Source organism: Ursus maritimus, unplaced genomic scaffold (genome assembly GCF_017311325.1).
Source record: "Ursus maritimus isolate PB19 unplaced genomic scaffold, ASM1731132v1 scaffold_17, whole genome shotgun sequence".
Lineage (NCBI taxonomy): Eukaryota > Metazoa > Chordata > Mammalia > Carnivora > Ursidae > Ursus > Ursus maritimus.
In genome coordinates this window covers 59,418,362-59,424,242 of record NW_024424119.1, presented here as the reverse complement: position 1 = coordinate 59,424,242, position 5,881 = coordinate 59,418,362, and the positions used below count along the sequence as shown (strand labels likewise).

Below are 5,881 nucleotides of genomic sequence, written 5' to 3'. Positions count from 1 at the left end.
TCTCTCTCTGGCAAATAAAATCTTGAGACAGATGCTTAACTGACTGAGCTACCCAGTCACCCCTGAAAGGGCATTTTAGAGAGAACTCCTGAGCACCTGCAGAATCAGATCCATGCACAGTCCCTGACAGGAGCTGGAGGCCTCCCAGGGTCAGCTCTGCCAGCTGCCACGCCCTCGCCCCCGCGCCCCTGCTGCCTGCCCCATGCCAGACACACACAGGACTTTCCATGTTTGAGAGCCTCCCAGTCTCTCTTTTCTGGCTTAAAGTTCTCTTCTCCCACTTCTTGCCCTATTTTTCTGTCAGGCCATGAGTGAGACCTCACCTCTTACAGGTAGCCAGCCTGGATTGCAGCCCCTCCCCCCGCACCCGTCGTAGAGCCAGCTGCTGGCGGGGCCCCCGTGCCCGCACCCACACACAGTCGGCTTCCCTCTTAGGCCCATGAACGGTGAGCGTCCGGTTTGCCTCATGCTCCGGATTCTGGAACCAGCACAGAGAGCGCCCCGAGTGCGTTTTCTGGGGCCTCTGTAACAAATGACCAGGAAGGGTTACTTAAAACAGCAGGAACTGCATTCTCAATGTTTTGAGGCCGGAAGTCCAAAATCCAGGTGTGGGCAGGGCTGTGTTCCCTGGGAGGTTCTCGGGAGGGTGCTTCCTGCTTCTTGGGGCTCCTGCTATCTCTAGGCCCTCCTGGGCTGTGGCCTCTCCCTGTGTCTGTCTGTCTCTTCTTTTGCATCTCCTAGAGGGACACTGGTCATTGGACTTAGGGCCCACCCAAAAAATCCAGGATGACCTACTCATTTCAAGAGCCTTAGTTCAACACATCTGCAAAGACCGTTTTTCCAAATAAGGTCCCCTTCCCAGGCATCAGGGTAAGGATGTGGACACCGTCCAGCCCACTCCAGGTGGCCAGTGCACTAGACACCCACGAGCCCCTCCCACTGCCAAACAACTGAACTCGGGGGTCTGGAGCCCAGAGGACTCCCAAGACCTTCTCCACCGATGAGGGAGCAAACTGACATCTGTTGGAGGTGCCTGGCAGGCAGACAGTAGGCCCCGGCCCCCAAGGGCAGGGAGCCCAGCTCTGTGGGGCTCCCCGGCTCCCCACCGCGTGGCCACAATGTCTCCCAGCACCCCTGATTTCGATCAACAGGCTTTCCACAGATTAAGGTCAAGAGAACGTGAATTCAAAATCAAAGGTGCACAAGCCTGTGTGCAGTGACCCACCACGAGCGAGAGAACACAGAAAACCAACCTCAGACGTAGCCCCCTCGTCCTCAGGACTTGGTGGACGCAGGACAGTCCAGGGGAAGCACCTCGAGGAAAGGAGGGATCAGAGGTGTGAGAGCAGCTCCGAGGAGCTCAGAGGACCCACCCCCTCCCAGCCGGCTGTACCTGCAGTGCCGGCAGCGCTCTCGGGGGTTGGGGGGCCTCGCCAGGCACTGGAGGAGCCGAGCGCCAGGGTGTTAGTGAGTGAGGAGGGGTGGCCGGTGCGGGCTCGTGCACCAGGTAAGTGTTCAGCGGACCGATGCCCCAGCTCGGGGAAGCCTCAGCCCCTGGGAAGGATCCGAAGTCGGATGTTGATTATTTATTCGTTCATTCAATATTTACTGAGAACTCCACCATCACTCAGGACCTGGGAATGGAAAGTAAGCAAAACCTCTGGCCTAAAAACCCAAACCTCACAATGGAGCAAAGACAGACTCACGTTGGTTTAGCTGTGCCACGGAGCAGTGCAAAAGCAGAGTCCTGGGGAGGGTCCCATCCTGGCAGGGACAGTATTCTGGGCCTCACCGAGGGCTGGGGTCTTCGGGGCAAGGAAGGCCCCAAAGGCAGGGGCGGCTCCGGGCAGCTAGCAAGGTGACCTGGTGGTGTGCAGAGCCCAGACTGCAGAGGGAAGCCTAGAGGTCCAGGTCCCATCCTCTAGGAGAGGAAGCAGGGGTGAGGGGATGTCCATGGAGGAGGTGGCTGGGGAGGAGGGCAGGAGGGGAGCGTCCATCAGAGAGGTGGCCAGCCCGGCTCCTCCCAGCCCTGCCAGGGCTCCCAGGACATGGGGAATACACGGCTGCTGCCACCTGGCTGTCCATGCCCCTCAGGACGGAGGGCTCCAGGCCCCTGAGTCCCAGTGCCCGTCGCCCCACTGGCTGCAGGTGCACTGAGCACAGGATAAGCTAGGATGAGCTGCTCCCGCCTCACCCCTTGCTCCAAAGCCCTAGCAGAATTTCAGCGATTCCTCGTTGCTCGTGGAACTCAGTGTGCTTAGTCACCAAGAAGCCGTTGGCAAATGCCCGGGTGCAAGTACAAATCCCACCTCGCCCTGCACGTACCGAGACACACACAACCACAGATTACCTGCCTGGGGGCTAAGGCAGGGGGACAAGCGTGCAGAAAAGAGGCTCAACTGAGCTGGGAAGCCCAGGAAGGCCTCCTGGAGGAGGGCACTCCAGAGCTGAGTCCTAGACAAGATCTAAGGGAACCGAGGAGGGGAGGCATCAGTCAGGAGTGGGATCAGCAAAGAGACCTGGCCAGGACCCCTTGTCTTGTCTGTCTCTCTGTCTCTGTCTGTCTCTGTCTCCTTTCCCCAGAGCTCCACCCCACACCCACCCTGGGCCCTGTCCTCTTGCTTCCCAACCAGCTCCCATCCCCAGGGCTGCTCCTGGCTGCCTCGTGGGGAGCAGCAACGCTTGGCCGCTGTGTGGGGCTGTCCTCTGTTCAATGTTAACATTCAAGAAAGATAAAATCAGGGCTCGTGCTGATGTGAAATGAACATGTGAGTCAGTATCAGATGAGGACAAGGGTCGACGTTACAGCCTGCTCAGGGCACACGCTTGGTGCTCGCACCTCTTGAAAAGGACAGGGTATCCCTCCGCCTGTTTCACTTAAATTCCCTGTCCCCGCGTCCCATGACAACACCTGAGGACTTCCAAAACCACGTCCCAAGCCAAACAGCCTGGGGTGGGGTGGGGGCAGAGAGGAAGTGCCGCCTGCTACTGGGGCGTAAAACCCTCTGCCTTTTTAATTATTACTTGTATAGTGGCAAGATACACACGGCCTAGAACTTGCCATCTTAGCTGTTTTTGAGCGCACAGCTCAGGGGCGTCAGACACACTCACGCTGCTGTGCACCGTCCCCTCCGTCTGTCCCCAGGACGCTCCACCTTCCCAGACTACTGAATACGGACCCCTCCCTTCCCCCCCTGCTCCCTGCCTCCGGCTCCTCTGGGGCTTCCTGGGAGTGGACCCTGCGGGAGGGCCCCTCTGTGCGGGGCGGACCTCTCTCGGCCTCCCCCTCCGGGCTGCAGCAGCTGACGCTGCCGTGAACAGGGCTGCGCGTGCAGGCTCGAGTCCCCTCCGGCCGGGCGCCGAGGTTTTGCCCGGCCTCTAGATGCGTTGGCTGGCTGGCCACGCCAGGTTCCCCGGGGCCAGCCCGGTCTTCTGCCCGCTCACGGCGACCCCACCTTCTGCGGTGCGAGAACGGGAGGAGGGCATGTGCTCTCATGAGCGCTGGGCTTCAGGCGCAGCTGAGGAATCCCTGAAGTCCTACCTCTGAAGCCAAGGATGCATGAGACCCACCCATAGTGCCACCACCTGCAGCCCGGCCAGGACACCGGCCCCTGCCACCGCCTGCCTGTGGCAGGTGCGCTGAGAGCTCTTGTTGTTTAGATGGCAGGCCGTGACCCCCAGCAAAGCACCTGGAGTCCCCTCCGGGGTGCGGGAGCTGAGGAGGATTTCCAGGGCGGGGGCAGGCGGAGGCGAGCACCTCGCGCAACTCCCTGCGGGGCATGGTCAAGCGATCCCGGAGCTCCTCCCCCCATCGCTCCCCGGCCGCCTGGGCTCCTCCCACCCTGCGGCGGTCTGTCCACTAGAGGGCAGTGCTGCCTGGCGTTTGGCAGAGGCCAGGGTGGCTGGGGTGGGACGGCGGGGACAAGTTCGCAGAGAACCCGGGGGTGGGGGTGGGCACAGGGCGTTTGGCTCTAGGCTGGGGAAGGGGTCACCAGATGCAACACAGGACGCCCGGTTAGATTTGACTTTCAGATAGACAACAATTCACATTTTTTAGTATAGATACGTCCCAACTATCACACGGGACAACTTACGCTAAAAAATTTATCTGAAATTCAAGTCTTACGGCGTCCGGTGTCCTGTATTTTCATGTGCTAGATCTGGCGACCCCAGCTGGGGACAGCGCGGACAGCTGCAGGGAAGGGGCAGGAGGCAGGGTGGGGCCCCAGCTCCGGTGCGAGCTCACGAGCTCAGTGACTGGTGTCGGCCGGTGACGCAGGTGGATGTTGGCCTTGGGGCTGGCAGACATCCAAGCAGAGGCAGGTGGGGCGGCTCCGGCTGAGCTGGGGAACCTTGCTTCTGACCTCTCACACAGAAGCAGTAGGTACCAGGCTCCTAGACCCAGGGCTCATTGGTCCAGGCCTCTGGGTGGGACCTCTATGGTGACCGCCAAGGGCCAGAGAGCCAGGTCGGTTTGCTCTGGAAGGGACAGCGCGAGCTGTACCTACTGCTGTTAACACTCTCTAGACTTGGGCAGTGCACAGCCCGCATAACTGTGCCCAGCGGTCCTGAGCAGTGTCTCTGCTTCACTCTTCACCCAGATTCCTCATCTGCATCTGCCAGGCTTCTGTCCCTACCAAGTCCCCTGTGTTCCGGCAGGAGTTTCCTTGGTCATGCATTCACCTGGACTTTGCCTGGGTTCGTGAATAACGTCAGGGCTCTGACTCACCTTCCACCCCTGGAGCTGGCTACTGCCTGCGCTATTGGTCCCAAACTCCACCCTCTCTTTTGAGCAAGTGTGCATGTGCGTGTGCACAGACGGGCAGAGACAGAGCTCGGACACCCTGGGTGGGGTCCCCCCGGAGAAAGTGGAGGGGAAGGGACAGACAGGGGTAGCTGAGGCCTGCATGCGGCTTAGCTGGGCCCATTCTTGTGTCTGGGTATCTGGAGGGCCACCGCTGCCCCGGCCACTCTGCGTGCACAGATGCACATCCCCCGCTCCTGCCGGTGGCCCTGACCTCCAGACCTCCTTGTCCCACTCAGCAGCCCAGGCGTCTGGCCCCCATGGGGAACTCTGTGAGCTGGGGTCCCACCCAGCATACACGCTCTTCTTCCGGACTCATGAGGGAGGGTTCCTTCATTCCTTCACCGTGTCTTCCATTCATTTGTTCACCAATGACTTGTGGGGGCCTGTCATGGGCCCGACGCCCCAAGGCCCTGGGGATGGAGCGGGGAGCTGTGCAGACGGGCTGAGGCTCTGGGGGCCTGGCTCAGAGGTTGGGGCACCCGGGAAGCCCGGGTCCCCCCAGGAACGTGGCTCTGGGACTCACAGACAGCAGCAAAGGGTCCCACGTGAGGTGGGACTCTTAGTCCCAGGGTGCTTGCCTAGTCTCCTGACTCCCTCATTGCTCCCATTTGACCAGCTCAGACAGGGGCCCACAGAGTGGAAGAGCCACCCGCCAGTGACCGTGGGCAGAACTCAGACCCAGACGTCCGCAGCGCTGGGCTCCCTCCCGCCCACTCCGTGCCTCATCTTGCTGACGGACGACCCTGAGAAAAGTGAAGACTTGCTCTCTAAATGTGTAATCTGAGCCTCCAGATTGGGTTTGCCAAGGTGCCCCCGAAGGCCTTGACCAAGGACGTCATGGGCCAGGTTCATGGGCCAGACATCAGCCGGCCACAGTCGGGAGGATGGGAGCACACCCTGTGAGCTCTCCGGGGCTGCAGGAATTCAGCATAGTCCTGGGAAGGGTGAAGGCGGCCTGGCAGTCAGGCTACAGCCCTCCTCGCTCCAGCCTCCTCCCAACCTGCCTCCCTACTACCCACCCCCAGTGCCAGAGGCAGGACGCTGGCCTTTGTGATGGAGGGCCCCCCCCCCCCC

General features: G+C 60.9%; 1 long non-coding RNA gene across 5 annotated transcripts in view; it reads right to left on the bottom strand.

Annotated features, from left to right (window-relative positions):
• LOC103675242 overlaps positions 1–5,881 on the bottom strand; it is a 6,712-nt gene continuing 831 nt past the window's right edge. For 2 of the 5 annotated variants that reach the window (XR_571792.2, XR_571794.2), the window contains exons 2-3: positions 1,254–1,966; positions 1–523 (exon numbers count right to left, since the gene is read on the bottom strand). This is a non-coding gene — a long non-coding RNA (uncharacterized LOC103675242). Of the gene's footprint in view, positions 524–1,253; positions 3,110–5,881 lie in introns of those variants that run through there. The other 3 variants (XR_571795.2, XR_571796.2, XR_571793.2) reach the window with 2 other exon arrangements.